Consider the following 24,669-nt stretch of genomic DNA (forward strand, 5'->3'; position numbering starts at 1 on the left):
AATATTACCTCAAAATCCACAATATATCTTTGAATATTAATTTTAGGCTGAATGTTTTAAATATATATAAGGAAAAAGAAGAACACATTGAAAAGCAATGAGTAATAACTTATATAGAAGTAAATGCTACAATATTTAACCAAAAGAACAAAGTACCATTGTTAAAATAAATTTAAATATTAAAAAAACAGATTGACCTTCTAAATATTTATCAGCACATTTCATGAAATGTTAATAACAAAAATCAATTCCTGTCAATGAATATGAAATCTTTCAGTTTTTCAAATAATTAAATTTTAAAAATTAAATATTTTAAAGCTAGTCAAAGCACTGTCTGCAAAATTTTATTGTTGTATATTTTTAGTCACTATCAAATATTGCAAACACTGAAAATATTAACTTAATGCTTCTTGAATATAAATATGCACATTACAATAAATAGTTTTGTGGCTATTTATGTGGTTTTAAATTATTAGATTTAGACCACATTTCAATAGTAAAAAATCCAGTCATCACATTTAGAACTGTGTGGTCACTACAGCTCATTTGGAGCAAACAGCCCTAGGGCAAGCAGCCAGTATTAGCCCTGTTAGAAAAAAACAAAATTGAGTTAGGTCTGCTAGCTAAATCCATTTGAACACTTTGCAAGATATTCAGAATTGTCAAAGAAAGAAAAAAATCACTGAGGAAGATGGGTTAGGGAGAGATTTAATTGCAAAGAAAAGAGCAAGATGGTTCCTTAATTTGGTCTCTTTATTTAAAGTATCACAAAAATTACCATATTGTAGTTTTATAAGGTGTCTGTTTAAGATGGAAAAAAAAGACTTTATCATATTATTATTACATCTGCATAAATAGCCACATGTCTGGGACATCAACATTACAAAAGCAAAGTAAAAATGGTTTATGAGGTCTGACCTAGATAGAAGGCTCCGGGTTGCATTGATTGAAAGGCATACCCAAGTGCTGGAAAGCAACCTAAGTTCCCACCAGTAAATGAGTGGATTAAAAAAGTATGTTACATTCACAAACAATACTCTGTAGTAGAAAGAAAGAAGGAGGCCCTATCCTTCGAGACAACATGGATGGGAACTGGAGACCATTATGTTAAGTGAAATAAGCCAGGTGGTGAAGACAAATACCACATGATCTCACCTGTAGTGGAACCTAATCAACAGAACAGCAAGCGAAATATAACCAGAGACATGGAAATAAAGAACAAAATGACATAACAAGAGAGGAGAGAATTGGGAGATGACAGGAGAAGAAAGGGAAGGGACATAAGGAACAAGTATTAAGGACCCATTGACAGAGCCAAACAGGGTGGGATTGAGAGTGGGAAGTAGGGATGGGGTAGTGGAAATTGGTGGTGGGAAAATGTAGACAACTGTACTTGAACAACTATAATAAATAAATAAATAAATAAATAAACAAACAAACAAACATAAATAAAGAAATAGCTGGCAAATAATTGGAAAGTTCGCGCTTGTGTTTTGTTTGTTTTGGAGGCAAATTTGAGTTTGCTGGCTCTGGGATGTTATGTGAACATTAACCTTCATTAAGGAGTACAAAATTAAATCCTACTCAAAAATGTCTATAGGCCAGGTCCATGTTTTATTCTGCCATCCCATTTGACTGTAATGCTAGATTAGTTGTTTCATGAAGATTTTTCCTCTTTCTCTGATTAAGGCATTTATAGAAAACATAACTGATACTTGAATTTGGTCAACTTCTTTCATCAGCTTTTGAAGCCCAATATTTCAAAAAGAAGTCTATAAAAGCATAATTTAGAATATTTCCCTCACTTAGTAACATGTCCTAATTAGTGATAGAGATGTCTCCCTTACCTGGAGGTGGTAGATATACTATCAGTTTTTCTAGAGGGCTCAGTGAAGAAGGTGTGACTCTCTCCAGTTATTTCTTCATCATTAAAAAAACACGCACCCATACACACATACCAGAATTCTTGCTGGCTTCTAAGTTGTATTTTAGATTCCAGGGATACATTTTTAACTTTGTTTTCTTTCCTTTGAGGCTCTTTTCATAAGTTCTTATACAGACAGCCAGTCTGCTATTGGCTTATTCAAAGATAATTTTTGAAAAAAAAAATGGACACATTATTTTTATTTTAAATTGAATTTATTGAGGTAACATTGGTTAACAAAATCATATAGGGTTTGAGTGTAAAACTCAACAAAACATCACTTTCACACTGCATTGTGCCACCCCTCGCCCCAAGTAAAGTCTTTTTCCACCCCCATTCTTCCCCCTTTTCCCACCTTCATCTACCCCCACTCTCTTTTTCCCCTGGCTATCCCCCTAGTGTTGTCTGTCACAGGAATTTCGGCAGCTTAAAGATACTGGATCAACTACAGTCTCGTGAGAAATCACTTTGTGACAGCTTGCATGTATATTGGTAATAGAATTATTAAACTGTGCTTTCCTTCTTGCTTTTCTTGGCAATGGAACTGAGTTATATCTGAATCTGCTGGAATATGTCATAGTTCACTCTCTACTCTCCAGTTGTTTTCATTTAGGGCTGCCTCTGCTATTTCTGTGGATGGTGCTGGGGCAGCACATGCTGAATCAGCAGGTCAAAGAAGAGATGTGCTGTCTCCTCCGTTAGTCCTGTTGTTGTCATCATGATTGTCACAGAAAAGTGATTAGGTCATTTAGGTCTGACAGGCTTGTATTCTCTTCTTTCAGGTTTGGGATTTGAGCTCCATTGCCCTGGGTAAAACAACTTTCCCATTGGTTTGTAAATAATTCTGTCTGCCATCATTACGATGCATGGTATTATCAAAGCAGGATTCAAACTACAATATAGCTAAGTGCTATGTTGTCATTACTCCTGCTCAAAATAAAGTTGTTTCTTAACTATAGTTGTCTGCTATACTCCTGTAACAGCCAGGGGTATTTGGTCTCATACATATCATTAAAACTTTTTAAAAAAGGCAATTCACGGTAGCATCACCTGGAACCTTTCCCACACTGCTGCTGTAAAACTTCTTAAATGTTGATTCCATGTTTTGTAACTTCTATCATCCAGGATTCTGCTGATTGGATGTTCTTAATAATGGTCTGCTGATTCATTCAAAGTCACAACTTGTCTGCAATTTCTTTGCAAATCCTCTAAATCAGTTAAATATATTTTTGAGGCAGGTGGCAGAAGAGGAATAGGCTAATATATACTGGGATATTTGGTCATTATATTTTAATCATTTTAATAAAGCTTTATTTTTGCCAATATATTTAGTACTTTTCTTTAGCAGTAACTAAATTGAGTCAACCAGTTCGTATCTGAATGAAAGAATGGGTTGAATGGTACATCTTCCAATGGGATGGGTTTGCAAACTTCCACATGCAGTGTTTATGTCTAGAATCCTAGAACTCATACTATCTGCTCCCCTGCTTTGAATGTCACAGTGAATTGTATCTGTTTAAAGTAAACTGATTGCTTATTTTCCTTTTAAAAGTATAAATACTGATGCTGTGTTTGATTCATTGTTAATCGTGACCTCAAGATTGACAATCTCATATGATAACTGCGGAGGTTGCTTTAACTTGGTTCTGTGTAAATAGCTTATATTTTATTATAATATTTCACATTTTAAAATACTTGGTCTTTCATTAAATTATGACATTTAACTATTTTTATGTTTATACTAGGTAAGATTTTTTTGTTTTTATATTTTTGGTATGCTAAATAAAGCTATATTAAAAAACATAATATTATGAGTTTTATCGGTATTGTGCATAAGTTTCTGGTGAGACATATAAATGGATTATCCAGGCACAGTTTGAAAAATAAAATTCCCTGAATTCAGATGAGGGATAATTTGCATAGAAATGATGATTGAAGTTCTGAAAGTAGCGGAAATACAGCAATTAGGAAACATATACAGTAAAATAAGACTATTAATATAACCATCATCCTTCTATTGACCCATTCTTCTCAAATAATAATTAATACAGCCAAGTCTTAAACCATGAGGGTGATTATAGGTTACCTATTAATCAAACTTCAATTACAGAAGGCTATTTTCCATTCTATATTTAGCCACGCTGCATAGATCATTACACATGATTATAAAAAGAAAGGCATCTATTTAAAATCTACTGTATCATTAAAATTTCAAATCTAATTCTATTTATTAAAATCTTGATAGTGAAAAACATTGCCACCAATAATAACAAAAGCATTTAGTTTGCTCTCATCCTTAGGAAAAAATCAAACAACGTATTCCCATTCTTTGAGCAACTTGTAGCATATGGGACTGATTTATGCATTATTGGAGCAAGCAGCTACTCTATTACTGTGATTTAAAGGACTCTAAGAAGTCTCCCTTGAATAAATTAACTCCCAGTTGGATCTTTTTAAATTCCCATCATTAGTGCTTTCCCCAGTGTGCTTTTTGTAGGAGATGCATACAGAGAGTTAGGCAGTACATTTCCTTGGAGAGGTAACACATTATCTAGCTAATGAATTAACAGAGAACAATTGGTTGCATTTACCACCACTAACCATATTTGTACATTAGATAGCTGGATTCTAAAGGGAATAGGAAGGTAGAAAAATGTACATCATCAGCAACAGGAAAAGGCAGGAAAGTCAAAGAACTAAAACGTTATTTTTTTTTAATCTGAGTTTGGGGGTTGAGGCAAGAAAGACCATTCAAAGAGAAGTAGAACTCTAAATGTGTCCATGTGCGTGTATACAAAAATACAAGTGCATGCATTTATTCTTATTTATAATATTTCTAATATAGTGTGTGTACTATTATATAACTGGATTATTCTCTCAACACATTAGACATGATTATAATATCAATATGTACAGAAAAGTTTGCCGTGTCTGAGTACATCTAACTTAGGTTCAATTTTCAAACATCTAACAAGAGTGTCCAAACTGCACCCTGAGGGGAGCATGGACGGCTATGAATGCAGCCCAACACAAAATTGTAAGTTTACTTAAAACATTATGAGATTTTTTTTGTGGTTACCTTTCACAATATATTTAATGTGTGGCCCAAAACAACTCTTCTTCTTCCATTGTGGTCCAGAGATGCCAAAAGTTTTGACACCCTTGAAAATGGTGTATTATGTATTGTAATGTAAAAAATAAATAATGGTATTACTATTTCAACAGCAAGCAATTACACAAAATTTCCCTTGTAAAATATCTCTTGATTATCTTTATTGTTTTACCTTTTTTCTTTAAATCAAGTGAAGCTTTTCAGTTCCAATTGATTACACTTCTCCATATTTATTCCATTATTTATTTGTAAATAGTGCCTTGCTCAGAGGGAACAGATACCAACTATTCTTTTAGAAGGGCAGTGCTTTTGTTTTCAGGAGTATTATAAAAACTTAAAAAGTTTTACATCTAATAGAAAACATCCAATTTTATTGAATGTAAAAGAGATTTTCTCTTCTTTATGCATTCAGTAAAGCTACTTTAAAAAATTGTCAACACCATATTTTTCTACTGATCCTATGGTCATTTTTTATAATTCCTTTTCTTTCCTATTTTGTCTTCATTGGTAGAACTCCTAATTTTGAAGGACTAGGTTTTGGGCTTGGTTCACTATAATGTCTCATAAAGGCTAATGGCCGTAAAGAGGTCTCTTAAATGTATATTTTAAATTTAAAACAGAAATTTAAATTTCTGTTTCTGCCTACTTGAAATATACACTTAGATGCCAAAATTCAGGGCAGCAGAAAGCTTTCTACACTTTTCCACCATTCAGTTTTCACTGTTCTTCCAGCCTTCCCAGTACTTTAGTAATGGGCACTACTGTACTCCAAGGTGCAAAATAAAAAAAGTCACTTTTAATACCTTTATTTCCTTTTTTCCTACAATCCAATTCATCGACAAATCCTGTTGGAAATATCTCACATAACAATGGTTTACTATTTCTGCTCTTTCTTTAATCCAAACCTTTACTGTATCCAAAATATACTATTACGGTGTCATATTATTTAGGTTGTATCTGTTTCAACTTTTCATATGCAGTGGCATGATATCTGGGAAAATATTATAATGTTTGACTGGCTGTATAAATAAATGCCAGACATCATGAATAATAATGTTTGAGGGCAGAAGAATGGCAATTAATTTTATGACATGATAATATACCTGGTTAAATTTTTGCCTGCTTTAAATTCAATGGCAAATAAATCTTAAACTAAGAAGAACTTGTAACTTTGGAGATAAAGAGTGGAAAACAAAATTTTAGTGCCACTGGCAACTTCGATCAGCTTATATGGCAAGGTATTGTACAATAAGAAGGGGGGGGGGGGTAAAAAAGACCAGTTTGGAAACTGATACAATAGGAAGCAATTAGAGACAGCCTAGATATGTAAAATTAAAAAAGAAGACCAATTATTACCCTCAATCAGTTAAAAATTAATCGGAGAATATGTTTGAGTCTTGTGAATAAATCTTAGAACAGGATCCAATAATCCTGTGGCCATTATACCCAATAACCCTGTGGCCATTATACCCATCAACCAACTTTCAGAATAGGCTGATCTTGCCTAGTTGACTAACTATGGCTGACTAAATCCGTGTGTCAGATGTAATACAAGGGCAACAATGCAGGAATATGGACATTTGGGATTGTGGAACAGGCTCTATCCCTATGGAACCCACACACATAGCCCTTACAACTACTATTCTAGTGTATACTGGCCCATCTTTCAATTGCCAGTACTTCCTTCAAGGTTTGTCACTAGCTGAGGGACCCCTCAGTCTTTGTGTGAAGTCAAGCTGGACCTGAGGAAAGGAACATTCTCTGCGGGCACTGGGAACAGCTCACTCTCTACAACATATTGTAGCTTGTGCACAAGTGTTCCATCTTCTTGCTTCTCAGCAGAAATACTCCGAGGAGCATGTTCTACAGCACCTCTCAGGTTTCCTCAGGGATGTTAAGCTCCAGTTGTAAGTTTCTCCATTAGGTAAACTTGCACTCACTTCTTTCTTACATGCATATGTCCCTTCTCCTTGGTGTTTCTTAAGAACAAACACCTCTCTAATAAACTACTTCAATCTTTTGTCAAAGTCTGCTTCTGGAAAGATCAAGCTGTGACTATTGGTACAGGAAGTGGTCTTAGAGAACAGAATGGCAAAATGGGATTTTGGAATTGAATATCTTGCTGGTCAGAGATTAATAAAGACAATATTGCTGGTAGTGAGCACAGTGACAAATTCAATTGCATTGCAATTACTGAAACTCTTAAGATTAGTGTGTGACCAGTCGGGTTTTGATCCACACAAATTGTAATGCACTGGCTCATGTGACGTGTCTGGCACTTGAGCACATAGAAGCAATGTTAATAATAAAAACCCATTGATTTTTAATAAAATTTTAAATTAAATATCAAAAAACAGAGCAAAACTGAAACTCTGATGATGCTATCTCCCTCCAAACAATTTTGGAGTTTGCCCCTGGTTCCACCAGGAAGCTTAGGTTAAAAACCAGGAAGTTAGGCTAAAAGTAGACCAAGTTCACTCAAAGAGCAAGTGATACAAACTGAATTGTGGCTATCAGTTTTTACGTTGTCTGGTCTATGTCTAATTTTCCCAGCTTGTATACCTTTGACTTGCAGTTGTTTACCAGACACATTACTATCGGGGAATCCTAAACTTTAACTTTTGATTTTTTTTATGGTATGTGCTACTCCAAGCTCTGTTCATCTTCTCAGCCACTCAGAGTATTCTGTAAATCACTGAATTCTTCCAGGGGGAATGGTGGTTGAACTTGTCTTTAATTTTCCTTCTTTAGGGTCTCTTGCTTCATGAAGTCTTCATTATTTGGAAGCTCCCTGATGAGTCCAAAAATATATTTTGTGTATTTTGTACAGATTTCCTAGCCGTTCATGCTTGAATGAATGATCTGCTAAAAGCTAGTCTCTCATGGTAGAGATAAAAAGCATGGGAATCGTTTTAAATAAATAACTGTTATTACTTCTGGAAGTAATATAGACTTACTATCTTACTAAAGGAAGATATTATATATCATATCCTTCTTCAAGAACTGGACAATTATCTGCAGTAACTATTTTTTCACATAAATACTTTATAAATATCTGCTTAGTGATTTTCTCTAGGAGTATGCACACATATAATGTAGTCATAAGGGTGTAAGTTCTGTAGTCATACTTCTCCAGTTTATATCCTGGCTCTAAATTTTTCTAGCTCAATTACCTAGAGCAAAAGAATGAAGCTTTCATTAAGCCAGGTTCTTCATATATATAATGAGTATAATGAAAATCCTATGAACTTGAAGGAGCTTGAAAAAGAATTAAATAATGCAACAGGAACATTACTTCTGAGAATGCCTGATGTATGGGAAGAGCACAGTAATTAAATGCTGATAGAAATTGTATATGTACATTGCCTGCTGTAAATACAAATTTTCTTAGTTGTAATATTTTGTGAATATTACATTTATTTGGTGGATATGAATACCTTCATTAATTCTCCTTTTTATGAGATAGAACAATTAATACCTTATATCAGTCTTCTTTTTTAAGTAAGGCATATTTTTTAAAACACAAGAACAAGTTATATAATTAACTAATATATACAAATGAAAAAACACCATATTGAATTATAGAAATGATAAATACATATATTTCCCAAATAGTATATATTTTCCTAAATTATGATCCACTTAATGTTAACACATATCATATTATTATAACAGATATAAAACTAAATAATAAAACATATCTGGTATTGTGAATCCTATAGTTCACGTACTGAAGTTTATGTTTTCATATCCCTTTGATTTTGGTTTTTATTGTTTAATGTATTTTATTGATTATGTTATTACTGTTGTTCCATTTTATTCTCCCCTTTATTCCCCTCCATCCTGCACCCTCACTCCTACCAGCATTTCACACGTTAATTTATGTCCATGGGTCATACATACAAGTTCCTTGGCTTCTCCATTTTCCATACTATTCTTAACCCCCTCCTATTTTGTACTTCCTATGTATGCTTCTTATTCCCTGTACCTTTCCTCCCATTATCTGCCCTCCACCTCCCTGCTGATAACCCTCCATGTGATCTCCATTTCTGTGATTCTGTTCCTGTTCTAGTTGTTTGCTTAGTTTGTTTTGTTGTTGTTATTGTTGTTTTTAGGTTCACTTATTGATAGCTGTGAGTTTATTGTCATTTTACTGTTTGTATTTTTGATTATCTTCTTTTTCTTAGATAATTCCCTTTAGCATTTTATATAAAAAGGGCTTAGTGGTGATGAACTCCTTTAACTTTATCTGGAAAGCACTTTATCTGCCTTTTCATTCTAAATGATAGTTTTGCTAGATAGAGTAATCTTGGATGTAAGTCCTTGCCTTTCAGGACCTTTAATACTTTTTTCCAGCCCCTTCTTGCCTGCAAGGTTTCTTTTGAGAAATCAGCTAATAGTCTTATGGGAACTCCTTTGTAAGTAACTGCCTCCTTTTCTCTTGCTGTTTTTAAGATTCTCTCCTTATCTTTAATCTTGGGTAATGTAATTATAATGTGTGTTGGTGTGTACTTCCTTGGGTCCAACTTCTTTGGGACACTCTGAGCTTCCTGGGCTTCCTGGAAGTCTATTTCCTTCTCCAGATTCAGAAAATTCTCAGTCATTATTTTTTTTCAAATAAGTTTTCAATCTCTTACTCTTCTTCTTCTCCTTCTGGCACCCCTATGATTCAGATGTAGGAACCTTTAAAGTTGCTCCAGAGGTTCCTAAGCCTCTCCTCATTTTTTTGCATTCTTTTTTCTTTATTCTTTTCCAGTTAAAAGTTTATTTCTTGCTGCTGCTCCAAACTATTGATTTGAGTCCCAGTTTTCATCCCATCGCTGTTGGTTCTCTGTACATTTTCCTTTACTTCACTTTTCATAGCCTTCACTTCTTCCTCTATTTTGTGAGCATACTCAACTATTTCTGTGAGCATCCTGATTACCAGTGTTTTGAACTCTGCATCTGATCTGTTGGCTATCTCTTCATTGCTTAGTTCTATTTTGGGGGCTTTGATATGTTCTTTCATTTGGGCCATATATTTTGGTCTTGGCATGCCTGTTAAGTAGTAAAGGGTGGAGCCTTAGGTATTCCCCAGGGTGGGACAACCCACGTTGCTGTGTTGTGGTGCTGTATGTGGGGTAGGGATCTGAGAGGGAACAGTTCAGTCTGGTAGGCTCTTGGCTGGCTTGCATCACTTCCTCAGCTACCCACAAGCAAATTGGGCCCTTCTAGATTGATTCCTAGGTGGGTAGTTTTGGCTACATTCTAGGATCCTGTGGGTTTCTCCAACAAAGTATCCTGTGAGGCTGGGAGTTTCTTCTGCTGCCTCAACCCCCACAGGTTTTTATAGCCAGAGGTTTTGAAGTTTTATTTCCCTGCACTGGAATCCTGGATTGCATGGTCTGTCTTGCTCCCCAGTTGTTCCTACCAGTTTAACCACAAGCAAATGTGGGACTGGCTGCTTCACCAGCCTCCACCTCACTCACCTGGTCCTCTAGCCCCTGCCTTGCCCAGTGTCCTCTTCACCCTGGCTGCCTGTCTCCTCTGCTCTTGCCAGTCTGGATGAATATTTCTGCTTTGACTCCTTGGTTGTCTGACTTCCATGCAATTCAATTTTCTGGGAGTTCTGGTTATTATTTTTTTTTTTAATTTGTTGTTGTGCTTCTTATGGTTGTGTGAGGAGGCAAAGTGTATCTACTCACTGCTCCATCTTGGCCAGAAGTCTCTCATGTCACTTTGATTTTGAATGGCCCTCCATTACTGCTGAAATAGTTTCCTTGTAAAAAGAAAACCAATGCAATAGCCATCACATTTCTTAGAAAGCACCAAAACTGTACTGATAATCTTTTTTATTTGCATAAATGTACGTTTAATAAATGTGCCCTTATTTCTGGGCATAGTTTAAGCGCTATTTTAAAAAATAACTTGGGCTTTATAAATGACAGCCAATCCTAAATGACCTAATTCTGTAATTGACTATTGTGAATTTTCCCCATTTTCCTCAGGAAAGTGACAGAACTAGGAAGATTCTGAGATTATTACTGAAACTGTATTGCAACTTGTCACTATAGGCCAAATTTCAATGTCTTATGAGTTTATAAGCCTAACAATTTTCTTTAAAAGTTGGTGTTTCTTTTGGAAACAAATTCTTGGACATACATTACACTCTCAAAAGAGTTAAAAAGACTCAATGTTTTATGTGAATTCATTAGGTGTCATTAAAAAAATAAAAATTCAAAATTAACCTAAACATTTATATGCTGTTCTCCAGTGGGTGAACACAACCATATTGGTAATCTCTTAAATCAGAAAATTAACAAATTTTATGTACTTTCATTATTTTGTTTATTAAGTTCTCAAAATCCTCACCCAAGAATATATTTATTGATTTTAGTGAAAGGCAGAGAGAGAGAGAAAGAGAGAGAGATTAGTTGTTGCACTTATGTATTCATTCATTGGCTGATTCTTGTACTTGCTTTGATGAAGGATCAAACCTGCAACCTTGGTTTATTGAGACTCCGCTCCACCCAAATGACCTATAGGGCCACAGCTATATATTATATTTTTATGTACTTTTCATAACTAGTTTTCACACTGATGAAAAATTAGGTAAATATATAAATATATTTTGACCAAAGTAGTCCAATGGGAGAAGAAGAAAACAGATTCCTGATTTCTTTATCTCTTCCCTCTAACTTATTTCTCCTAACACATACTGGTAGACTCTTTGTAGTAGGTAAGCTGATAGTGTTCTCTGTCAGATATGGGGAAGCCTTTGCTTAGTGCTTTTAACGTTTTTTGATCTATTTCCTTTCATTTTATGGATTCAGGCTCTTTTTTTGTCTCTTATCTTTTTCTACTCTTTCCTCCTACGTTCTATGTGAGACAAAAGTGTCCCCTTTCTAAATATTATACATTTTTATCGATTTTATTGCATATGTTAATTATCAGGGAGCTTTGTACAGAAAAACAATCTTGCTTTCAGAAATCCTGAGCAAGAAGGTAGTAATAGATACCATAAAAGTAGTAAATGGAGGGATAGATATTATCTAAGGATCTTTGTATAGACAGAGTTTATACAAACCAGTTGTTTAACTTAAATAGATGGATCACAAAGCATTCCTCAAGCTCTGTCCCACTGGCCAACTATATCAGAATTATCTGAGATGGTTATTAAATACATACATTCTGGAGCCTCACAACAAAACAGTATGTTTGTAGTTGGATCCTGGAATCTACATTTATAAGAATTCCTAGTTCATATTCGTACTTATGAAGGTTTAGAACCACCATCTTTCAGATATTTTACCCACATCCTTTTCAAGGTTTCTTAATGTTTACTTTATCAGATTGTGTTAAAATCAAATCTTTTTCATTTGTGAATTTTATATCCTGTTGATGATTCTGGCTTTTCACTTAATTTTAACACAACTTGTTTTTGATAGCGATGAAACTGTTCAAGTCTAAAAATGATTAATGAGACATTTTCAAAATTAAAGGTTTAAAATGCTGCACTCGGATATCATTCTGTAATCCATTAGCTGTCTGGAGCTTGACACTCACTGAGCTTCTGAAGAGATTTCAATCCCTGGGTCTATCAACACACTGTTATAAATGTGCTGTGCTTAGGAAGATTTCTGAGAAAACTTTCAACATCATATGCTAATGTAAATCTTAGCTTCCATGTATGGATTCTATCATCTGTCCCTAGTTATCTTCTTCAGACTTTTTAAGTAGTAACATTCACAATTGGTAGAACAAATGGCACTCACTGTGTTTCAGAAGTCGTGTGCCCATCTTTCAACACAATTGCAAATAGCAAGTTATTTGGCAACCTAGTTTGTCTTTAATCCAGTTTTAATGTCATCTGTCATAATGAACACTTCAGGCAGACAATATTTTTAGCCCTGTAAAGTTTCCTGTAAGATACAAAAAGTTTCTATCAAGTATAAATGTATTAAAAATTACAACCCAAGCATATGTCTATACAACTATAGTTAATAATTTGTGCTAACTTGTTTTAAATTATTCACATTTATCTTTTAAATAAAAATAATGCTCTAAAGTATGTTTGCTTTTGTAAACAATGCTTTACATTTCTACATATACATGTAGAGTTACAAATAATAATTAGCATACCAAAATAGACACCTTAGTTAAACCAACAACATTGTATTGAAATGGTCAGAACCCTAGAATTAAAATATATCGAATCTACTTACTCTATTAAAAGAGCACAACAATGACTGCCAAAAATTACATTCTCTTTCCAAGTTTTTATTTATTCAGAAACACGTTGCAAAAGGAAATCGTAAATTATTATAAGAAAATAAAAGTCACCATTTATCTTTAACCTCATTCTTGTTTTAATGTTGCTTTTCTTTGCGAGAACATGTCCATCAATCGTGAATCAGTGTTTGGACAGTGTTTTAAACTGAAGTCCTTTTGGAAGGAAAACACTCTAATGCATCATTGGTCCTTGTGTTGCAAGGGTGACTACTCTTGAATAAAATACACCTCTAGGGTACAAAAATCCATCACTCTGAAGATGTTTTCATTTTATTAAAATTCCAGTTACTTCCCTAAGCACAATAAAGTGTGTTTTATGGTCTCTTTAATCTACAAACAGCATAAGCCACTTTGTGAAAATTATGTTTTCTTTTATTCATGATGAGTGATAACTTACACTCATTACTTTTTTTTAGCAAGTATATTATCACCATGTTTCTTTGCTCTATCTGTTGAATAAATATCAGCTTTCCAAACAAGTTGATTATGTTTAAACCTTTGAATTTGATTGACATTTGAATTTAATTTATTAAGTAATATATTGCATGTTTTATTTTCTTTCAAACAAATGTCTGAATTATTTTGCCTTTCAGCGATGACAACAGTGAATTCTTAAACTGAAAGTATACTAAATATTGAAATGATGTTTGTGTTAAAAACTCTTAATATCTAATGAAGATAGCTGAATTATATATCTGCTTCATATATTACTAATTTGAATTTTTATAAAAGGATATCTTGTACATATCAGCATATAAACAACACTGAAAAGAATATTTACAAGTAAAGAAAAACTCAAATTGTCTTTAGAAATTACTGGTATTGTAGAAAACTCAATTTAGTATTATAATACAAATTGTACATAAGTATAGTATGTCTGACCCCATTTTCATAACTATCAGACATTAGAGCATTTCTTATAAGTTAGATGGAATTAGTGTGCATATAATAAGAATCACTTCAGTATAGAAGCTTACTGGATTAATAAAATATACTATTTTTATTTGAATCACATAATATGCTTATGTTGAGAGCATATGTAGTACACCATCCAGATTCTGCAGCCTGGAAAGACTATTCCCAGCTGCTGGAATGAAGCTGGCTGTTCTGCCTTGGCTTTCAGCCCTCTTTATGTGTTGCCCTTTTTTGAAAAAAGTTATTTTGTCAATTTTCCAACCCGTTTCTGTATCCAGTGACCGGGCACTGTGAAAGCGCAAAGGTCTGCCCTCTTGCCACACACAGCATATCACTGAAGTATCATCTAGTTCTCAGTATCCTGCTGAGTCAGCCCACATTTTATTTATACTGCATTGCAATTTACTTTTTTCGTCCGCTCACTCATGCCTTCTTTTCTTCCCTGGAGAGGTTGAAAACAGACACAAAGAGAGAGTGTTGCAGTGGATCACACAAAGAGAGGATGTTGCAACGGAATCACTACTTGCCTGCTGGTAATAAGGACCCCATCACTGGTGGGTGAAGCCTGAAGAGTGCTTGCCTCTGGCATGTGTTAGCAGTGTCTTTGTTAATATTTTCTTCAGTGGTGAAATGTGGTCTTATGCCATTGGAAGAGCCCACAGTAGCAATAGTACACATCAGTCATTTGATAAATATAGGGGAGACAGTAATTTAAAGAGAGTAGAAATGGGTCACTGTGGAGGAGAAAGACAAAAAAAGCTGAAAATGATTAATCATTAAGTGAAGACTCCGAGTAATAGCCAATGATAAAGTTGGCAGCTTATTAACAGACATTCATCTCCATCAGCTAGAGAGCAGACAAAGTTTAGGACTAGGCTCACAAATTAATCATAAGAGGACCTGAGTTCCAGAGAAGTTTAAATCTCAACTTAAACATCAATGTTGTATTGAGGTCCAGGACTTGAATAAAAAAGAATAAAACCCTGTCCTGTCATAAGAGACGGAGAGACCTGACTTAATACCTTAGAGTCCTCAGATTCTCAAGAAAAGGTTCACTCCTTCCTTTCCAAGCACAGCAGTCTCTCCTTGTTTGAAGAAAACACATATGCTTTTGAAATAAAAGTCAAAGCATCGTCTCCTCAAGCTCTGTCTCCCTGCCCCTCTCCCAACTCTATGTCTCAAACAAGTTGCACAGTGGAACTATGAAACCTCCATGGGAAGAATAAATTTAACATCGGCATTGTTTAAATTTGCCATTGCTTAGGTAGAAATATAAAGCAAGGAACTGCATTTTATACTGCTTGTTATTATCGTTTTGTTTACTAATCACAAATAATCATTTTAATAGTCTATTGGCCATTTTGCTCTCAAGGTATGGGTAACATCAGCATCACCAGGAAAGTTTTTGGAAATGCAAATTCATGGGCAACCACCAGATCTACTGAATCAGAACTCTGAGGAGGGGGCCTAACAATGTTTTTTGAACAAGCCCTCAAGTGATGTTGCAGCAATGCTAAAATTTGAGATCGCTGACATAAATGCCATGGAATTTCATCATTGTCTATTATTATTATTTTTATGACTAACCTGTTTTTCCTCATCAAGATAGAAATGAGCACAGATAATTAAATTTTCATTTTAGATCATTAACCCAAAAGTTTACTACTAATTTACATCCAACATGAAATTTTATTCTTCTGAACAAAAACAGTATAAGGATTATTGTATTTTAGTATAATTGATGATATTATTTGAGTTTCCTCAAATACATTTCCAATAATTGTGTAATACTTGTTTTCTATTATTTTATAATTAGCTGATTCTAACAACTAAGTTTTTTAATAGTTAAAAAAATAAATATGGTTATATTTAGGTAAAAAGACATTTTCAATTACTATCAATATTACTTTGGCTTATAATAAAAGAGTAATAGTAATTAGAGAAAAGCAATTTAGATTTTTATTTAGGAGTTTAAGTATCTTTGAAACAAAATGAAAACAGCCAGCTTATAGAGAAATTGAAGTTGGAAATAATGAAAGTATTTTTCAGTTCCGCAACTTGGATGCTAGGTTAATACAGTATATAACAACCAACAAAAGACAGGGAAAAATTTCATGCCGAGTTACATGAAGACAAGTTGCTACCAGTGCATCTTAATTGGCAGCCAATGGTGTGAACCCACTGTTTGTAATCCTTATTATTTTGGAGACATATTTTTGAGGCCTCAAATTATTTTTAAAAATGTTTTACATCATAGCATGTATAAAATGATTGTATTGAATCATTATACAAATTAGGTTCTTCTTATTTCTATTAATATCACAAAACAAATCATAATACTTTTTAATTTTCTTTTCATAATACACAAGAGAATTGATATTTCTTCAAGTCTCATTCAGCTTATTCCAATTCTAATACAACCACAAACATTTCGTACAACCTTAGGAGCCTTCTTTTTTAATCCATAATTTTACTTTAATCAAGTATTATTTAATATTTTAAAATATCTTTAAAGGTTTGTTTATCTTTTAGGTCAGCTAAAAGGAGAAGTACTTTTATGCAGAGCCTATGTCTCTGATTTTGTTTTTCATTTCTACGCTCTTTGTTAGCAATAAAGACTGTTGTCTACATAAAAGGAAATTGGTTAAAAGGTTTGTTTGTCTGACATCCCTCTAAAATTATTTAATTATTGAAATATAGACATTCTTACTAATGGTAAGATTACAGAATTTAAGACTTCTGAAGTTTTCTCCCAGAAATCAGCTGATCTAACCAAAGAGGAGCAAACATAGGGAGAAAGGTCATCGTCATTTTAGTGGTGGCAGGGTTCCAGAGTGGCTGTTTTGTAATTGAGCAGTGTTTCTGGTGTGCAAAGCAGGAGGTCCGTTGAGTGTCTTCCATGCATTTCCTGGGAACTGGTGGTTCATTCTGCCATCCTAAGCAAGCCTTCCTGGATTTGCACACAGATGTATGACAAAGGCTGAAACAACAACTGGTGCTGACTTAATTGTAACCATGCAAACAATGCTAAAATCCAAGGCTAAAATTGCATGGCTCAGATTTTTTCTCTCTTTTTCTGCCTCAAAATATAATAAAATTTAGCAACTTCTTATATTGACTTTCTTTCATAGAAACAAAACAATAAAACAACCCATGTTAAGAAACAAACTGACACATTTCAAAATTAGGCAAAATTGAGAGAAAATAAACATATTTGTAATAAAGCAATATATGCCAAGTTTCAGAAATTAGATGGGGTCTGTAGTATAGCTTTTACCATAGATAAACAGTTTCAAAAACTGAAGATATTCTGGTAGGCCTGAGTTTTATCCATTTCAGGGTATGTGGTGGCAGAACAGTAACTGCCCAGAGGTAAAATTGAGGATCAAATTTTATAAACTGTCTGTTAGATCTACAATGTTTAGAGAGTAAAAAAGATATTTCCCTTTTATAAATAAGCAAGCAAGAAATGGCAGAGACGACTATTAGAACATGGTGCTGATGACCCCAGCTTTATTGAGATATAATTGACGTATAACTTTGTGTAAGTTTGGGGTGAAAAATACAAAAGTTCTGATTTGATAGACTTTTATGTTACAAAACAATTAACTATTTTGTGAAACATGGTGCTAGGTTTCTTCTTGATGATTCTATGAGCAATTTGGCTTAGCACATTTTTATCATATTTATGATTTGAATGAATACATAAACATTTGTCAACAAATTTAGAATTGGGAAGGGCTTTTCAGCTGCCTGCTTTTCTCAGCTGTGTCACTGTGGGTGGAGAAGGCCCCTGAGGTCACCTTCGAAGCAGTTGTCCTCATTCCGGCCTACCATGTGCTCTGAACATCATAATCAAGTTGGGATTCGAAGGGCCTTTATTCTGTGAAAGGCCCTGTGACCCTGTCGGCTCTCCTGAAAGTGCGTGGAGGTGGTTATCTGCAGTTTCGCTCTGAGCTCTGGTGAAGCAGCACAACCACTCTTCCCTCGACAAGCTGCAGCATGGACTGCAGATTCCACGTGATAGTAACCTTGTATCGGTCTCCTGCATAATGTCTCTGCTTTAGCAAAACTTTTACCATATAATTTTAGATATTCATTATTTCATTTTTTAAATTTTTTAAAATTATTTTATTGTTGTTTAATTATAGTTGTCTGCATTTACCCCGCACCACCACCCCACCCCACCAAACCCACCTCTTTCCCTTGCTTCCACCACCCACCTTGGTTTTGTCCATGTGTCCTTTGTAGTAGTTCCTGAAAGCCCTTCCCCCCATTATCCCCTGCGACCACCCCTCTGGTTACTGTTAGATTGTTCTTAATTTCAATGTCTCTGGTTATATTTTGCTTGCTTTTTTCTTTTGTTGATTATGTTCCAGTTAAATGTGAGATCATATGGTATTTGTCCCTCACTGCCTGGCTTATTTCATTTAGCAAAATGCTCTCCAGGTCCATCCATTCTGTCACAAAGGGTAGGGGCTCCTTTTTTCTCTCTGCTGTGTAGCATTCCATTGTGTAAATGTACCATGGTTTTTTGATCCACTCATTATTTTAAATGAAGTACATATTTTCATACTCAGGAAAGCACTTATTTTCTTACATTTGGAGTTGTGGTAATTAATGCTGGGCAGCCAGAAGTCTTCCAAAGCGTAGAATACAAAAGAGACAAAATCTCATTGGTGACTGTAGATGTGGGAATAAGCAAGCTTCAACCCCATATTTTTAGATTCAGTGACATATTTTATTAATTACTGAAGACCATCTGTAACACAGCACAAAAATGCATTGACTATTGCCTGGAAATTGCTGTAGAAAGGTGAAAATGCATGTATAAATGTGTATACAGTCCACTGTATCAGCACACAGGAGCATCTCCCTTTTCATGCTATGGAGAGAATGATCAGGGTTCCAAAATTCTCTGCTTCTAATGTACAGGATTTTTTTTTTAAGTGAATCTTGCTATAACAGTGGGGAAGTTTTACCCACCCCACCATTTTTTTGACATTGTTTCTGTAAATGCTAACTCTAATATGTAGCTTGTAGATAAATAGCACATCTGTATAAATATCTTAAGAACAAACTTCAGAAGATAGAAACTTCAACCTTTAGTCATCCTAGCTCTGGGAGATTTGCTGACCTTCAACCATAAAACCTGGATGACATAGAATCAAGATGACGAAAACAAGCATGACACACTGCAGACCATCGCTGGACGAGTTTTGAGGTCCTTATAGAGTTTCTCCGCTCATCTGCACGCAGAGTACTTTCAAGCCCCTCCCCTTTGTTTGTTCTGTCTTCCTGGTCCATCCTTATAAAAGCCTCTGCCTGCGCTGAGATGTTAAGAAGGGCTCTGAGACAGGAGTTCCCCATCTTCTTGAGGTGCGAGCAAACAAATAAATCACTTTTATTTTCACCAGCACCTGTCTCACGAGGTTAGCTTCCACTGCAGCAGGCAGCAAGCCCAGCATTTAGTTACAGTGCTGCTACTCCCGTGCTCCTATTAGATAGCTGGTTCGGTCTCTCAAGGTTGCTGCAAATGTCTTTGACTCTAATCCCAAGAAGCTTTCTCTAACTGATGTTGCCTTTCTCCATTCCAGATCTCAAGCAGACAAAGTTGGGGTGCACACTTTGCCTTCCTTCTTTTTTATTTAATAATTTCAATTTATTCTTTTTTCTCTTTAAAGCCAATGTTTCCACCTGAGCAAAGAATTGATTCTCTTCTCCAGGAAACTTATCCTGAGTTACCCATTGTTTGTATTGCATACTTCACAGTTTTCTATTTCTGCGTAACATCAAAATATTGTAGATTGTATAGTTTATAAGAATACAAATATATTATCTCTCAGTTTCCATGGTTTAGAAATTGAAGTATAGATTAGTCTGAGACCTCATCTGAGGCTTGGAGTCCCCCTCTCAGCTCCTACAATTGTTGGCAGAATTTAGTTTCTCTGAGTGCATGATTGAAGTCCCCATTTTCTTCCCAGCTTCTCTCAGCCCCTAAAGACTGCAGTGTGTTCTTGCCATGTATCCTCCTTCAAAGATGCACTCACAACACCACAGCTCAGCTCTTCAAGACCGGAAGAGTTGCAGTTCTCTCTCGTCTGCTACTAAGTGATTTCACATAACGTAGTCTCATCATAGGAGTGACTGCCTTGCCATCATTGTCATATAGCATAGCCTACTTACAGATGCAGCTATCCCGTCGCATTTGCAGGCCTCATTCACACTCCAGTAGAGAACATTATACAAGGTATATGCACCACGGCACAGCAATATGAAAGGTCACTTTAAGATTCCACCCACAACATTATATTTATTTTGTCATCACTTTGCTTAACTTGCCTCTTTTGTGACTTTTTTGTATTCACCGTTCTTTTAAAAAGTTATGGCTAAGACTACAAATCATCTCCATATTGTTAAATCCAATTGTAATTACAAATACTTGTAATTAAATACAGTGGCAAACAATTATAAACCACTGTCTTCCTTGATCTCTTAGCAGAATGCAAACTCTTGACCTTCCTTGAAACACAACACTCCCTTAATTCATTAAAAAGGATACATCATTATACATTCTAAGGCTAATAGGGGTCAAAGTTATGACAATATCTTACTGTTCTTTGCTCTTACCAAGCAATGGTTTATGAGTATCCCTCAGTAACAGAAAATGAGTTTATATCTCAATGCTCATTTGATATTTTTACAGTAATTATTTTTAAAAAGCTACGGAACTGATTTTTCTTATTTCATATATGTTAGAATTATACCAAATTCTATAGTATTGGTAGCCATCCTAAAGTGAATACACAGCCCTAAAATTGAGACTTTTAGGACCCTCATGAAAAAGGTTAATTATGGTAATAACAAAATATTATTAAAATACAAGGTAAAAAGTTAAATATACCTTTAAAAAGCTAAGCATCTGAAATATAGAATCATATATGGAATAACATACATATGGAGATTAATTATGTGACACAATAGATGTCAAGAATCAGTATGTCTTTTATATGAAATATTTGCTTTGCTAGTGCTGGCTGAGCAGATCCATAACTCCTCCAAACTTGCCCGTTGAGCTTGAAAACACAATTGTAAGGTATTTCTGTTCCATTTTCTAATTAAGGTATATCAGAAACAAATCTAAAATGTTTACACATTTCTGATTATCATTAAAATGAATAAATGTAAACATATCACACTTAAAAATATTGGAGACAATTGATGTCATATCTGTAACAGCATGACAGTATGCAAAAGACTTACTAGAACTCTGAATCATTGTTATAAAAATATTATTAGGCTGTCAATAAATATATTTCCTTGTAGTGTTCTTATTGCTATTACTATTTTTTTCTATTACTCTTTGTGTGATTCTGTATTTTTTCCATTAAAATATTTGTATTTAGACATAGTATGAATTGCAGTTTCTTGACTCACTGTAAGTATTATGGTAGCATTTACAGTATGTCCTCATTCAGGGTGACCACAGGAAATATTAACTGAATTACCAAGTGTGGTAACTCTACAGTTATCAAAGTTAGCACATATAATTATTAAACCAGGCTAACCAGCAGTAGGCCTTACAGACACTATTGTATCCTTCATATACAATATTGGTATGTATTTTTCAATTTAATTGCTAGTATGCAAATGATGAACCATACTGACTTTTAGAAATATGTTCCCATAAGAGGATTTCAACGTAGCACAAACGTTGTATGACTTTTTATCCAAAATGTTTCATTACATTCATCTATGGTTTCATTTATATAAAGTCTTAGTGTATACACAATTGATAAATAGATGAACAATTATAGATCAAATTGAACAAAGTTTATCAAGTATGATTCTATGTCAGAAAGGATTAGGTAGGAAATAGACTTTCTGATACTTTATTATTCTATAGAAATTTAATTTTTTGGACTCCGCTGAAACATAGTTGTATTTTGTTCTTGGTTAAATTTGTTTTCTTCAGCGATGCATCTAACCTCTGCAGTAATTACAGAGCGTCAGAAATTTAGAGGAGGTGTGAGGCTACATCTGAGTCGTAGACAAGGTCCTCGCTGATAATCACTAGGACGCCCAATGCTCTGTTCGAGGCCACTGTTTCTTCCAGAGTTTTGAGACTTTTACAGAGGCACATGATTCTCTACAGTTTGAAGGTTTAAACTTTCCTATTTAGTTACTTTGTTACCCTTAAGAAATTTGAAATTATTTTTTGATGTGTAAAACTTCCTCATAAAACACAATACACGATATAAGTAAAAAGTGTACAATCCAACCCCAAACACTAGTCAATATCATGGAAAGTTGGAGTATTCATTCACATATTTTTTGACTGTGAATTAATAAAACAAATTATGGGTATTACAGATAGGTACTTTACTTTTGCCCAGTGGTTTTAGATCTATTTTTCTTTAACCTGTTTTAAATTTTTAATCCATTGCTAGAAGAATTCCATAATAACTCAAAGAAGATCTTAAAAGTAAAATATCCTGTCCATACGACTATCAATATTATTATTTCATTCATATTATTTCACAGTCTCTTCCCAAAAGTGAATAATAATAAAAAATGTACATATTTATATATTCAGAAAAATACAACCAAAAAATAGGTATTTTTAGTTATTCTATAGTAAGTGTTGGAGGAATGTATATTCAGAATATGAATAAAAATAATTCTTGGTTTAAAATTATCACCAACTACTCACTTAATCTTCCCTTGTTATAAACTTATTTTCCTCACAATCATCTTTAAATAATTGAGTTTCTTTTTCTGCTATTTGCTTCCATACATCTAAATTTACTACTATTTCTCAAGGGCTGTGAACCACAGTGTTGCAAGTTCGATTCCCAGTCAGGGCACACACCTGGGTTGCAGGCCACGGCCCCCAGCAACCGCATATTGATGTTTTTCTCTTTCTCTCTTTCTCCCTCCCTTCCCTCTCTAAAAATAAATAAATAAAAATCGTTTAAAAATAAATAAATAAATAAATTTACTACTGTTTCTTTATAATGTATATTTATATACTATATGTTGATGTCATTTTAACATATATGTAATATGTATATTTAATATATATGTTTGTATACTATATGTTGATGCTATGTTTGTATACTACATGTTGATGTTATACTATATGTTCCTAATGTTCTCCTTTGTTGTAATCCTACAAAACTTTTCTCCTGACAATTTCCATTGTCTGTCATTTTGAAAATTCATTCATCTTGTTCTCAGGCTGGATCTCCTCTTTCCAAAGAAGGATTCCTTCTATCCTTCCTTCTTATCATTTTATTCCCTCAATTGGATTGAACACATTCTTGAATGCCCTCCTGAGAACTCTCATATTGGACTTTGTTAACACTTTCCCATGATTGACAGCTTCATCACATAAATAACTCTGGAATGTAAAAAATATCCCTCAGAATTGTAAAGACATCATTTCCTTACCATTTTATGTTTCAGTTGTGCTGTTAAGAAGTTTGAAGCCACTTTGATTTCTAAGCCTTTTCTAATAATAAATATCCCTGTCTTGATAATTTCAAACTTGACAATAATGTCTTTTTTAATTTTTTTAAATTTTATTTTAATCATTGTTCAAGTACAGTGTTCTGTCCTTTACTTTCATCCCAGCCCACCCACCTATCCCTTCCCATGTCCCTCCCATTTCCACCCTTCCAGTTTTAGCCCATGTGTCCTTTATACTTATTCCTGTAAACCCTTCTCCTTTTCCCCTAAAATTCCCCTGAAATTCCCTCCCTTCTCCCCTTTGGTCACTGTCAGCCTGTTCTCTATTTCAGTGTCTTAGGTTATATTTTGCTTGTTTGTTTGTTTGTTTTGTTGATTAGCAACCTAGGTGGCCCATCACTAAATGAGTGGTACAATAATATGTCTTAAGATGAGTATCTAAATTTATGTTTTCTCTTTAATAGGCTATTTACTTTTGAAGACTCAATTCATTTTAATATGTAATAATTTGTATTTCTTAATTTAGGAAAGTTTTCTTATTTAATTCATGTTATTTTTATTTCCTCTTTTTTTTACTGTTTCCTGCAACTCATATTATGATGATGTTGGAGGATGATAACATTCATAGCACTACCCTTACATTTAAAAGAATCTTTATTTTCTCTTAGTCCATTGGAAATTTCCTTGACTTATATCTTATATTTTAAATGCCTTCTTTCTTGTTTCTAATTTTCAAAGATATACTCATTATCTAAACGTTCTTTATTTTATTGCCCACCTTTTTTTTGTATTTTCTTTAGAACTTTAAGAAGATTGGTATTTTGTTAAAGTTTTTCTCAAGGTATATGTGTTTTTTTTCTCAATTATGTGTTTCTATTTTATTTGCTTTGAAATATGTCTTTCATTATAGACTTTGCTCAAATGTCTTGGGAATTTTTATTTTTGTCAGGGAAGATAACTACATTATCCTGAAATA

The 24,669-nt window shown here is 34.1% G+C and overlaps 1 non-coding gene and 1 pseudogene across 1 annotated transcript; one reads left to right on the top strand and one right to left on the bottom strand.

Annotated features, from left to right (window-relative positions):
* Positions 1-1,577: 1,577 nt before the first annotated feature.
* LOC114503920 lies at positions 1,578-5,872 on the bottom strand (annotated as a pseudogene).
* Positions 2,803-2,931, top strand: LOC114514179. The gene has a single exon (XR_003685926.1). It is a non-coding gene; the product is annotated as a small nucleolar RNA SNORA63 (small nucleolar RNA).
* Positions 5,873-24,669: the final 18,797 nt, after the last annotated feature.

The sequence above is a fragment of the Phyllostomus discolor genome, chromosome 3 (genome assembly GCF_004126475.2).
Source record: "Phyllostomus discolor isolate MPI-MPIP mPhyDis1 chromosome 3, mPhyDis1.pri.v3, whole genome shotgun sequence".
In the NCBI taxonomy this organism is placed as follows: Eukaryota; Metazoa; Chordata; class Mammalia; order Chiroptera; family Phyllostomidae; genus Phyllostomus; species Phyllostomus discolor.